Genomic DNA, 13,700 nt, shown 5'->3' with positions numbered 1-13,700 from the left:
GACTCAAGCTGCCATTGCTGCTTTGAAGATGGAGGAAGGGGGCCACAGACAAGGAAGGTGGCAGCCTGTAGAAGCTGGTAATAGCCCTCAGCTGACATGGCAACCTCAGCAAGGAATGGCAACCTCAGTCCTACAACTGCAAGAAACTGAATTCTGCCAACAATAAGAATGAACAAGTAAACAGATTCTTCCCTAGGGCCTCCAGAAAGGAACACCACCTACAGACACCTGGATTTTAGTCCAGTGAGACCATGTTGGACTTCTGATCTACAGAAATATGAGATAATAAAGTTATGTATTTTTAGGTCCTGAAATTTGTGATAATGTGTTATGGCAGCAATAAAAAACTAATACAGTAAGGACTTTTGAAAATGTTGCAATGAGGTAAAATGTGAAACTGTGGGGAATAAAACTATGGGTGCTTAAAATCTAGAAAAAGCTTAGTTGAAGAGAAAAGATAATTAACAATTTTTTTTAACAAATGTAACTTGACAACCACCTGCTGGGTAGAGGGGATACAGTGGTGAATAATAATAGTGATGACAATGAAGAGTAGCCTTTTCCCAGTATCCATCAGTTGAAAGGAACATCCTTTAACATCAATGAATGCTCAGTGGTGGAAATATCACTTTCCTGGAGATAGATTCTACAGTGTGATAAAAATATCACTAAAGATCATCTAGCTTCGTTCCTCTCAAGTTCTTATTGTGCAGACAATGTTTAGGTGTTAAGTTAGGCTTCCTAGAGAGCTTCAAAGTAGGAGGATCAGTTCTGGCTCCATGATCACGCATCACATTGACAGAATGGGTACACATGTGCCCATTATTAGTGAAGACTTTGGCCTCTAGTCCCTTCACATCCTGTGTGATGTGGTCCCTATGAATTCATTCTCTGGACCACGTCCCCCTGCAGACTCAATCCGATGAAGTGCTGGACCTAAGGCTCTGACAATCGACCTTGAGGGAACCAAGTGGGATGTGGCCTCCATAGTCACCTATAGGGATCCTTTCCCTGGGGTGACCTGGGAAGGGAACCTCTGGGCTGCAGATGGTCCCTTCCCCACCGGAGCAATGGGGCTGGAAAAGAAAAACAGGCTAGGAGGTGAGGGTTGGACAGTGGTTGAACCTCTGCCAGAAGCACAACTTTATGTATGAATTATGTAAGTACTATACCTGGCCCTGCCTCAGTTTCCACATTCTGGAAATGAGACCACCTCACAGGGTTGTTGTGAGGATTTTTATGAGTGAAATTCACTTAAAGCGTTTAGCACAGCACCCCGTACATTTAAAGTTATCTATAAGTGTCAGTTATTTTTGTTCAAAGCCCAGCTGTCCTTCACTTGCTGAGGCACCATTGGAAAGTTAATACACTTTTCTGCACCCCTGTACCCTTATTTATAGAAAGGAGACAATAAAGTGGTACCAAACTCAACTGTCACATGGAATAATGGAATTAATATTAGTGAAGTGCTTCAGACAGTGTGTGCCTTTAGTAAGTATTTTATTGTTGTGATGTGTTGCTGCTAAGGAGGAGGCCCTCAGCTCCTAGCTAGGCAGGGGGAAACAAGAATGTAACTACAGCTTGAGGGTCCCCATACCCATCAGCAGAGCAAGAGGTCACTTAGATTTCCAGGGAAGGGCCAGACACCCGGCCAGTAACAAGGGAACTCTGCACTCAGGTCAGCACTGGGAAAATGGTCATAGCAGTGGGCTCCAACGTCAAAATTTGGAAAAAAGCCCCCAGAGGCTCAGAGAAGGGTGTGTGTGGGATGATGTATATATGAGATCCATCCATGGCATTGTAGTATAAGACCTCACTAACCTCATAGTCTAGGAAAGCCCCTACTCTTTGAGGAGGGTTGGTAATTGTCAGGTTGGTCTGGGTGTCAGTGAAAGCCCAAAGTCATTCTCCTCCGACATCCCCACAGTGCAGAATCCATTCTTGGGTGCCATTTTAACCCAATTTTTCCTCTCCATGTTCTCCCTACACATCCCGACATGCCAATCTTTCCTTTCTGCCACATCCATCTCCCAGAAATGTCTCCTTGATGTGAAGATCTTGCAGCCAAGCACACAGTAATGCCTTTCAAATCTCTCAGTGTTGTCAGGCAAATTCCGTCATCCATCTGCCTGCTGCAGGCTCCTCTGGTCCTCAGAAACAAGGAGGATGGGGTCCACTGTGTCCAGATCCAGAATCACATCCACTGCAACAAGTTTTTGGATGGGCTGTGAAGTCAGCCATTGTTCCCTGCCCTCAGAGCCTCAGCCTTCAAGACCTGGGTCTGGCTGAGGAGGTCCGAGTCCAGAGCCTGGTGTCCCCAGCCTGCCCTGAATGTGACCCTCTCAGTAACACTAAAAGAAAGGCCCATGGGTCTTATGTTCAGCACAGAAGTGTGCTAGGATCAGGGTTTACATAACTGGACATCTCAAGCTGGCTCCTTTCTTCCACCTTTTTCCTACTTCACTCCCCAAAATGACTCTGCCCACCTATGCTTTATAGTCACATAGATTTACATTTCAATCTTGGCTCTACCACTTCTGAGCTGAATGACTTTTGCTTTTCTATAGTCTCTTTTTCCATAGACCCAAGCTGTATAATATTTTGGAGCCTCAATATCCATATCTGAAAAATGGGGATAATGGTACTGATCACTAGAGTAGAAAAAGACAACACATGTTTTATATATAACTCAGGGCACAGCATGGAGGAAGTGCCTGATGTTATAATAGCTCCATGCCTTTTCTGTGCTAGAGGCCATGTTGGGGCTTTCTGTGCTCCCAGATCCACTCTCCACATTTCTCTACCCTTTTCTGGGCCTCAGGAATCTATCATTTATGGACTGCGTCACTGGACTCCCTTGCCTCTGGTTATCTGTTGGGTTTGGTGAATAGAAGGTACTAGCTGAAGACTGGAAGGAGAAAGAAAAGAGATGCACAGCATTTATTTTCCCCACTTCCTCCCTGCCAACATCAGATAGTGATGCTCTAACAAAGGCATGACTCCTCTCAGGCAGCCCTGTCCTTGAGCTACAGCTTCCTCTGGGCTCCAGTAACTGCTCCCTCTCCCTATTCCTTCAAGCCTAGGGGTGGTGACAGTTCCCCACTATTGTGAGCCATGGGACACTTCAAATTCCCTTATTGGTTTCCCTTAACCCCACTCCCACCTTTCTAAAGAGTTCCTTTTCTAAACCTTCTTCAATCATCCATTTTGAACATGCCATCTCTTTCTTGTTGGTTTTTGACCAACACACGTTCATTACCTCATTAAGTCTTTACTTCAACCCTGAAATAATAAGAATTATGATCATCATTTAAAAATGAGGAGACTAAAGTCCAGAAATAGTAAGTAACTTGGGTACACACAGCAGCAGGAGGTGGTATAAGAAGCTTGGGAAAAGCAAAGATCTTTGTGCGTTACCTTCTCTCCTTGGTCATTCCACATCGTCACTCTCCCTTCAGTATTAGTTCACTCTGCCTCTACTTTCCCTCAGCTCTGCCCTTTATGCCTCTTCCTCCCATGAAGACCTGTGGAAGCCTAGGAGAGCAATTCTCCATGGTTCTCTGGGCTCTCAGTAGGAAGGCCCTGGGGATGGGCACAGCTTTGAGACCAGGAACTCAAGCTACCCACCCAGAACTTTCCCAGTCATGGGGACTTTTCTTCCCAGAATATCAAGAGTCAGAGAAGAAAAAGGGAATATGTTCCCTCATGTTGTTGTCCTAGGGAACATACAGTGATTTACTCACCAGCTTGGAAAAGGGCCATCTTCCATTCTGAAAGGCAGGAGACACAGATAAGGAAAGGGCATTATTTTTGTTCTTGCCCCCACCCATTCTCCTCACTAAGCCTTTTCTCTCTCCCTTTGTTCAGTCTTTTCCAATGTCCAGCTTCCTTCATCTATAGCTCTGCTGGATCAGCCATACAACCTCTCCAAAATGGTGGACTTCCTTCTCTCCGTCATGCTGGGGCTGCAGGCAACATGGCCAGGCTTTGCTAGGGTGTGGGTGTGTGTGTCAGCAGGGTGCAGGTGGCTGAAAATGCTCAGACACTGTATCTGGAAGATCCTCTCTGAGGCTCCAGAAAATCAGGTGTGGTAGCCCCCACAGCAAATGAGCCTGTGGGCTAGATCTGATTATTCTTACCAAGATACGCCAATGGGTCACACAGCAGAGAAATAGTTTAAATTCTTAGTACACATTTGCCAGGAAACTCAAGGAACATCAGTCACTCACCATCATGGTCCTGAGACTTCTCTCTACCTACAATGGAAGAAAGTTAGAGATGTCACCTGAAACATGTCATTTCTGAATCGTTTCCTTTCTCTTCTTTTGCATCCATCTAATCTTTCTTTTTGACCCTCACCCCCACCCTTTCTACCTTCTCATTTGGATGTTCAATTTTCTCCTCCCCTCCCCTCCTTAATATCTAGTCTGAGAACATCAATTGCATGCTGATGATACCACAGGCACCACGTAAGTGCTTTCCCAGCTAAGATCTGGCAGATCTGTTTTGTATGTATCTACACTCCCATACCCAGGCGTAGGTGTCACTGTGTGTATACCTGTATGTGTGTGTGCACTAGAATCCATCTGTCTCAAGCTGTATTATGTCCTGCCTACTTCTGAAAAGAATTGGTCAACTTAATGAGGAAAAATCCATTACAATTTTTTTTTAAAAGCAGTTCTAATAAATCCATGACAACTGAGCCATTGTGGCCACTCTTTTTTTTAAATACATTTTTCTTTCTCCTTCTTCTCAGATTTCCTCATTCTTTTAAATCTTATATTTTTTGTTTTCTTCTCAGCAGCCTACAGATTATGTAAAGCAGCTAGTGAGGTTCCCAGCATAAGGAAGGCACTTCATCTAGGGAGTTCCATCCCCATCCTCCTCCTTTCCTTTTAGTGCACCTTGGATATTCCCTGGTGCCTTGCTGGGCTGAAGAGTCCATGGGCACCTCATGGAGAGAGATAGAAGGCTCTTTTCTCCATTAAAAAAACATGACTACCCAGTGCTTCCCCCCAATCAGCCACCCCTATTTCTTACCCTCGGTAAAGGGATCTTGGACTTTTCTCAGCCTTAGGCAGACTTAGGGGTTAGGAAAGGGGCTGGGAAATATCCCAGCAGAGAGTCTTAGATGCAAATTTAGAGAAAACGTCAGAGCCACTTAGACATGAGCTATGAACAGGTGGTCCATCTCTCTTAAGTCTGCAATGGAAGGAAAGTGAAGAGTCATTAAGAAGCTTAATGCAGCAATACTGAGACATGGGTGGGTCCCTGGGGGAATCAGAACCTATGGAGTACAGGGGGGAGGTTCTCTGGAAAATAAGCAGGAATAAAATTCACTGTTAGGGGATGCAGCAGGGAGGAGCTCTGGAACATAAACCATATTAATGACCCACTGCAGGGGTGAGTCCATGGGGGGGGCAGGGGTCAGGTCCTTGGGCTCTCTCCCCTCAGCCAGGGCCTTAGGTTCCCTCCCAGTCAGGTACCTCTTACACTTTGTTTCTGCTCATTTTGTGGCCACACTGATTCTTTTTCCACTTACTCTCTCTCTTTCTCCCTCTGCACTCACCTCAGGAAGTAACCAGACCCTCCGAGAAGCAGCAGCAAGACAAATAAGGTCCCAGCCAAAGTCGTGATCCAGCGCCAGGTCCTCCAGAAGAAGGGGTCTGCAATGGAATGGAGCTTTAGCCTCTCACCCCCAGAGTTGGGATCACAGAGTTGATCTCATGACCTTAAATGATCCCTCTCTTCCTAAAGTCTCAGGGAACTTTGGGTAAGACTTAGATAAACTCTTCATATAACATAATACTATTACTTGTCTTGAACTGTCTGCTTCTCACATGTGACTACGAGTTACCTGAGCATCAGAATCATGTGGTTTTTCTAATTTAATTTTTCAATACATTGTATTTACATGGTTCAAATACAAAAAAATTATAAAAACTCATCCAAGTCTCCCATCCACTCACTCCTCCCCCTCCCCATTTATTAGCCTCTCATTAGTCAGCTTAATATAGTGGTTAAGAATATGAACTTTGGAGCTGGAAGGCCTGCATTCAAATTCTGGCTCCCCCACTTGACTGCCAGTGTGATCTTGAATAATTGCTTAATTTTTCTGTTCCTGGTGTCCTAATCTGTAACATGGGGTAATAACAGTACCTCACTCATAAGGTTAAAGGATCCAATTAATGCTTCATAAGTGCTGGCCATATGGTAAGTGCTATGCAAGTGTGTATTAAATTTTAAAAATAAAAATATATTCTTATTTTTTCTTCTTTCACCAAAGATAGCATTCTATACAAATTGTTCTGCACATGGCTTTTTCTGTTCATCTTGGAGATCCTGCTGTATTAGTACCGAGAGAATGTCTGTGTTTTCTTTCCCAGCTGTGCAATATTCTATTGCATAAAAGTTCTCCATTGACAGATGTTTGCATAGTTTCTACCTTTTTGTTATTATAATTGCTGTTATAAGAAATAAACTTTTACATGTGTAACTTCATACAAATGCACATCTCTCTGTCAGATAAATTCCCAAAAGTGGGATTTTGGATCAATAAATAAGTAATTGGAGACATACTGCTATATTGTCCCCCAACTGAATTTGTCCCAATTTATACCCAAAATATACCTAATAAAACCAACAAACATCTAAGAGACACTGTCTCCCCATAATGCTGCTTTCAGAATGTGTGATCTGTCACCTCGGTTTTGTTCTGTTTTGTTTTATTGGCAATCTCACAAGTGGAAAATATTTTAATACATGTTCTTCTATTGACTGAGATGGGACATCATCTCATGTGTTATTTCCTTTTCTGTGAACTAATAATTCATGCCCTTTGCTTATTTTTCTACTGGGTTGTTTTATATTTTAAGGAGATTAGCTCTTTCTCTAAGATATGCATTATATGTATTTTTCCCCATTTTGTCATTTGTCTTTGTTTAAGGGTCTGATCTTTACCATCTTCCCCCAATTCCCATGGCATGTTACAGTTGCTGGCACATAGGAAATACTCAGTAATTATTTGTGACATAAACAGCTTTATGGGGAAAAGAAACATCCCTGGAGTAACAAGGAGGCTCCAGATCCCTGCTCTGTGCCTTATATTCACTGCAGAGACCCAAGGAGAATCACACATCCTCCTTTTAACAGCCACAGCTCAGCACAGTACATCTGAGGCCAAGCAGGGTACTGACCTGCAATGGAAACCCTCGTGGTCTTTTCCTGGCTTAGGAGGGGATTTCTAATGATACAGGTTACCCCTTCCCCAGAGCTGCTTTTCACAATCACAGATGCTGCGACTGCATACAGACCCGCTTCATCCGCAACCAAAGGTGCTGCCACAGCTGGCATGTCCTCTCCCTTGGCATCTCTCCACTGTATTTGGGGCTGGGGATACCAGCTGGTGGACATGCACTCCAGGTGGATCCCTCCATCCCCATAACCCTTCATTTCCAAGTGAGGATGAGAACCCAGCGCTGTAGAGGATAAATGACCCTGAATTATTTAGAGCCTCCTATATCCCTGAGAGTCTCGTCATGAATTGGTGGCACAGTCACATTAGACAATTCAAGGGGGCTTCATTAGGGAGCTGTTTACAAAAGCGTGGTGATGGTGAGGGTAAAACTACATGGGATGGAGCAATGCCTCAGGGCCAGGAACAGTGGAGCTGTTTCCACCCACCCCTAAACCCAAAGGGTGGTGGAGAAGAAGGCCTTTTGAAGACCTAAAAGAAGAGAGTCATGTAGAGAGAGCTTTCTTGAGTGGAGCTGTGATCTTCAGGAAAGGAATAAAGCCAGATAGAGGTGGTCCTGCAGGGAGCAAGCCATGGAGATAAGTACCTAGATCTCTCTCTCTCCTCTCCCTCATAACTACGGCCTCTCCCTCATAGCCTCATGCTATGGCTCCTCATTGACCAAACCCAGGCATAAGCCACAGGGTAAGAGAGTGCCCTGACAGGGGGCCGGCCCAGTGGCATAGCTGTTAAGTGCACGCTCTGCTCTGGCGGCCTGGAATTCACAGATTCGGATCCCGGTGCGCACCAACATACTGTTTGTCAAGCCATGCTGTGGTGGTGTCCCATATAAAGTAGAGGAAGATGGACACAGCTGTTAGCCCAGGGCCAATCTTCCTCAGAAAAAAGAGGAGGATTGGCATCGGATGTTAGCTCAGGGCTAATGTTCCTCACAAAAAAATAAATAAATAAATAAAGAGAGAGAGTGCCCTGAGAAAGAGAAATGCAACCCTTGACATCTGGACATCTGCCTGGTCTCGGAGTTCTCCTGTTGAACGTAAGCAATTCCACTGAACATCAACATCAGACAAGGGCACTTTGTCACTATGATGCGTCAAGACAAAAACAAGACTACTTGACAATTCTGTTTGAACACAGAAAAAAACATGAACACTATAGAAACCACAATCATGACCAAACATTTCCCTATGCTGGCTATGAGTGACTGCTGCTCCTTTTCCAATTACAGCTTTAGCCTCACTCTAGTCTTCCTCCTAGATAAGACTTATAAGACTTCTACCCACAAAATCACACCCCCCATCTTCCTGACAGAATCCAATCCAGAGCAAAGCTCCTCTTCCATGAACCCTCCCCCAACTCTCCTAACACAAGCCCAAATTCTATACAAGTCTTCTCTAACACCATCTTACAGAGACACCCAACGGCTCCCACATGGTGTGCCTTCTCCCTCCCGGCAACAAGTAATACACACAACTTGGTCAACTCCAAGTGTGTTCCTCGGGGGGAACATTGGCAGCACAGACGCTGTCCTACAGGCCAGCCTCCCAGGGCCACAGCAACTTGCACCTGGAGGCACCACAGAAACTGATGCCAGCCCTGATATCAGTGCCCCTATCTTAAACCCGACATATATGGGGTTAAAACCAAAAGCACTCATCCTCTTTCCTTGTTTCTCTAAGTTACATTCACATGTAGATATTGGTTGTTTTACAAACTATTAAAAGCCCAGATGGCCTCAAGCTGGGCTCACACTGATGTTTTGGCTAATTAGCAGTTCTTGAGGTTTGTTACAGGGAAACTGATATCAAGAAGCTAAAGCTTCTCAGACCTCAATTCCTTGGCTTCCTGGCACCGGAATCCACCATCCACCTGGGAGACGGGACAAATTTGAGAGCTCTCGTCTCCCGACTGACGTCACCCGAAATAAAAACTCTTTCCGTACCATAAGCCTGGCATTCTAGTTTTATTTGGCCCCTCTTGTGTGGCGGGTAAAGAACCTGGGTATGTATCCGGTAACAAAACTATCTGGAACACAATTGAACCCAAACAACTGTGTGCCATCACTCAGGAGATATTTTCTTATCCTTCCTATCCCTGACCTTCCACTTCCCTGCTTAGATACTGGTGTCTAAGCATAAGGGAGTTCTTTACTTGATATGTAGGGCAAGGAGGGATTTTTCCTGGAGGAAAACCTAGGTCTTTCCCAAGGGCCTCAGAGAAACAAAGCAGGAAGGCAGTGAAGGTAGATCCTAGTGAACAGCCAGGATGATCTGAGGGGGATTCGGGGCATGTACTCTCGATCTGCTCCTGGGTCCCACGGAAGAAAGACCTCCAAATAAAACCAGAGGCTCACCTGCAACATTCAGCTCCACTGTGGCTTTTTCAGACAAGCTGTCATCTTGGAAATAACACAGGTAGTTTCTGCTGTCAGAGCCTCTGACATTGTAAATTCAGAGAGTAGCCTTCCCTTCAGTGATGCCATCTCTTAAAAGCAAAGTTCTCCTACGAGAACTTTGTCTTTTACTGCCTCTCCATTTACATACATGTATACTACCTCTTTAAGGCTGGATCTCACCCACAGCAGATTCATAGACTCTGCACTCTTCTTCCAGGAAAGCTGGCAGCGCAGATCAGCGTCTTCACCCACTATGGCCAGGATGGGCACATGTGGCCCAGTCACAGCAAAGGAAGCTGGTCAGTAAAAGGAGACGCTCCATCAGAGGGTTGGGGTCATGACGTCAATAGAGGGCTCTCAGGCGGGGAGGGTGAGGTGTGAAAAACCTAGGGAGGAACATGATCCTAATAGAAGTACAGTTTGTCTTAATGGCACATGAACCTTCAGCTTGGGATGGGACTTCCAGGTATAAGAAGTTGTCAGAGATTCTGACTGGGCACGAGCAGAATGTTCCCTACCCAAGCAAGGGGTGAGCAGCTGGACCAAGATCACGCAGACAAGGAAGTCTAGCAGAAGGAAGTCTAGGGAACCTCTCATTTTCATCTGTGGTACAGACAGATGCCAGAAATAGCCAGACAGAAACTTTGAATTGGACCTGGAAGAAGATGGCGAATTCCACATCAAATCTCCGCCTCCCCTGGGCCAATTCAGTGTGAAACACACAGTCACTAGTGTGGTGACTCAAGACCTTCTTTTGCCAAAATGTATGTTTGGGAGTCTCTTAATTTTGAATTGCAGCATGGAAAATCAATCGTAAAAATATATAATGTTAAATGTACATATATTAACCCCAACTCTTCAGGAAATTTTCGGCTCTACTGTCCAAATATGTTCAGAATCCTTCCACTTTCCCACACTTGCCCTCCTACAGCCCAGCCTAAGTCTCCACCACACTCTGATTAATGCAGGATCCTCCTCTCTGGGTCCCACGATTCCACCTGTGTCCGCTACAGTCTATGTTCAACACAATAGCCAGAACATTTCTTGAGTCACATCCTGTCACTCTGCTCAGCACCTTCCAGTGGCTCTCATTTCACTCAGAGTAGATGCTGAAGTCCTCACAATGGCCAACATGGCCCTCCAGGACCTGCACCTCTCACTTCATCTCCCCTGCTCTCCTCGTCTGCTCCAGCCACACTGCCCTTATTGTTGGTCTTTGAACAGGCCAGGACAGAGGACCTCAGCCCTTCCACCTGGAACCCTCTTCCTCAGATATCCACAAGGCTCATTCCCTCACTTCATTCAAGTCTTTCCTCTAAAGTCAGTTCCTCCATGAGAACTTCTTTGACCACAGGATTGTGACAAAGAGCTCCCATCCTCCTGAGCCTGCTCTCTTTTCCCCATCTAACATAGCCTGTGTTTACTCTCTGTCTCCACCTGCTCAAATGGAAGCTCCACAAACAAGGATATTGGTCTATTTTGTTCCCTGATGTGCAACAAGACTATACAATATGGAATCCTCAGTAAATATTTGTTGAATGAGTGAATGGATGACGGGTAACATATTAACCCATCAATACTCACCAGCATTTTAAATCTATTTAGATGATCAGATTAAGTGGTTGTCATCCGACAAGAATGGAGAAGGAAAGTTGTGAAGACAAGCATCTACCTCGTACTGCCTCTCAGTACGTCCTCTCCTCTTCAAACTTCTCTACATTGTGGAGAGAGGACAGTATTATTATTATACTTATAATAGATGATTTCCCCCACTTACCCCTTGTCATTCCCGTCTGAAAACCACAGCTCACAGAAGGAAGGTAATCAATAGTTCTCCATTACAGTTAACAGTCTGCTCTGGAAGAAAAGGAAAAGAGAGAAAGGCTGCTCACTGTGAGAAACAGGAAGAGAATTCCTCTCTGGAAGAATTAGTTTTTTGGCTGGCCCAGAGGGGAGTTTCTCATCAGTTGTTGGGCAAAAACCAGTGGAGGTTAGAATGAAACTGAAACTGTACTGGATTTTGTACAATGAAGAAGGATTACAGCCCTAATTCCACTCTGCGTCTCTCTGTGTTTACCCACTTGAATCATTCATGTGTATGTTCGTGTATAATCAGTATTTCATCATGTACGCCTATTTTATATCTTTTATATCGTAATAGATTTATCAGCAGAGCTAAGCAGAAACATTACAAGATTATAACATGTGAAGAGAGGAAGATGTGCGTTAATTAAAATGTTTCTGTGGCTGTTTGCTAACATCCGTGTGCATGTAGGTGGGCACACGGAGAAGGACATCTTTTATAGCAGAGCCAAATGGAAGTGAGAACAGAAAGAAAACCAGATCCACTCCCCTTTTCAGCACCTCTGAAACTCAGGTCTCAGATCCACGACCACATCATATAATTTTCAGGTTTCCAGAAGCTGTGCTGCCAGTGACTGATGGACACATCTTAAATTTTTCAGAACCTTCTTATTTGGAGGGTTCCTGGGCAGGTTCATCCACCCTCTGTGCCTTATTTGTGCTACATTTGTATTTTAATGTGTATTTGTTTCTATTCTGCCTGCAGGATTCTGTATTCTCTGAGGTTAGACTCTGGATAGGCTGTGAATGCTGTTTCTATAAGGTGTCTTTGGGAAAAACTTGTCCTACCTGTGGCCCAGCGCTTCCCAAGACACTTCATTTGCATCTCGAGACAGCGATTAACGCTCTTAGGGCTTTGTTATGACCTTGGCTGATGAAATTTGATTATATTCCAACAGTTTGAATTCAGCCTCTGTGGTAGACATGGCTGGTTGCTTGTGCAATATCAATTCCCTGCTTCCTCTTAGTAATCAAATCTAGTTTCTTGTGGGGAGTACTGCAACGTGCCCATTCCCTTTAGAGATAGGAGAGACCAAAGGACTAAGTTTGAGCTGATGATTTGTAGGTGGAAGTTGTTGGGTTGTACTTCTCAAGAGAGGTCCCTGCTCTTCCTAATTCCTCCTCCTTTTGCCTAGACCATGGTCCTCGGAGCTGGAGCGCAGTGACCATCCCATGACCATGAGGCAACCTTAAGAATGGAAGCCACATGCTGAGATGGCAGAGAACAAAGACAGAAGGAGGCTGGGGCATGGATGCTTCTCTGAGCTGCCAGACCAGCTCTGGACTGCTGCCCTCTAAATTCATTTTATGTGAGAGAAAAACAAATTCTTATTCTGTTGAAGCCAGTGGTACCTCTGGTCTCTGATATCAGCAGCAAAATACAGTTCTTTTCTCCCCACCCACCACTATCAGTAGCTTATCATGAAACTTTTCAAACATAGAGCAAAGTTGAAAGACTCTTTCAATGAATGCCAAATATACCTATTATCTAGATTCTATAGTGAACTTTTTACTGTACTTGCTTTATTGTAATCGATCCTTCTGTTCATCTCCCATCCATCTGTATTTATTTCAATCCATCCTTCTTTACTTATTTATGTGATGCCTTTTAAATTAAGTTGCAAACATCAATGCACTTTCCCCTGGATACTTCAGCACACCTATCACATAGAAGATCACAGTTCTGAAATGCTTGACGCACCAATGCTGTGTTTGAAATATAAACATTGGAGTACCTTACAGTTGTATGTTCTAAAATGATCAGTGGGGTATATTTATTTGGGAATCTCTAGCTCCTAAATGCCTAGCCATCCCCAATGATACTGACTGTCTGGCCGCAGGTACCTGGCCACTCCTAGTAAGAGTCAGCTTACCTCCAGGAGGCTGTGTCAGCAGGAGGCTCCAGGACAGCCTCTCAGGAACAGCTTGAGACAGGGACAAGCACTGCCTTAGGGCCCCTCTGTCCATTCCCTGGCATCTGCTGAGAGAGGTGATCTCTTCTCTGCTGATACCACAAGAACAGAATCGGTGTTGTGGAGGACCTGTAGGGTGTAGGGCCCACAAATCACTTGAAGAAGAGCAGGCATAAAATCACTTGTGAAGGAAGCTGCAGAAAGGCATGGGGTAAGTTCAGAGACAAAATAAAATAGGAGAGTGGGCGTTACGTTACACCACAGTGAGAAAGTA

General features: G+C 44.7%; 2 pseudogenes; both read right to left on the bottom strand.

The window, feature by feature from the left end:
• Nucleotides 1-1,500: 1,500 nt before the first annotated feature.
• LOC147915427 (butyrophilin subfamily 3 member A3-like) lies at nucleotides 1,501-5,413 on the bottom strand (annotated as a pseudogene).
• A 37-nt stretch (nucleotides 5,414-5,450) lies between these two features.
• Nucleotides 5,451-10,253, bottom strand: LOC101404874 (butyrophilin subfamily 3 member A2-like; annotated as a pseudogene).
• Between the last annotated feature and the right edge of the window lie 3,447 nt (nucleotides 10,254-13,700).

This window comes from Ceratotherium simum, chromosome 13 (assembly GCF_057802395.1).
Source record: "Ceratotherium simum simum isolate JZ-2026a chromosome 13, ASM5780239v1, whole genome shotgun sequence".
Classification (NCBI taxonomy): Eukaryota; Metazoa; Chordata; class Mammalia; order Perissodactyla; family Rhinocerotidae; genus Ceratotherium; species Ceratotherium simum.
Note: the sequence above shows the minus strand (reverse complement) of the source record. Positions and strands in the feature narration are given on the sequence as shown.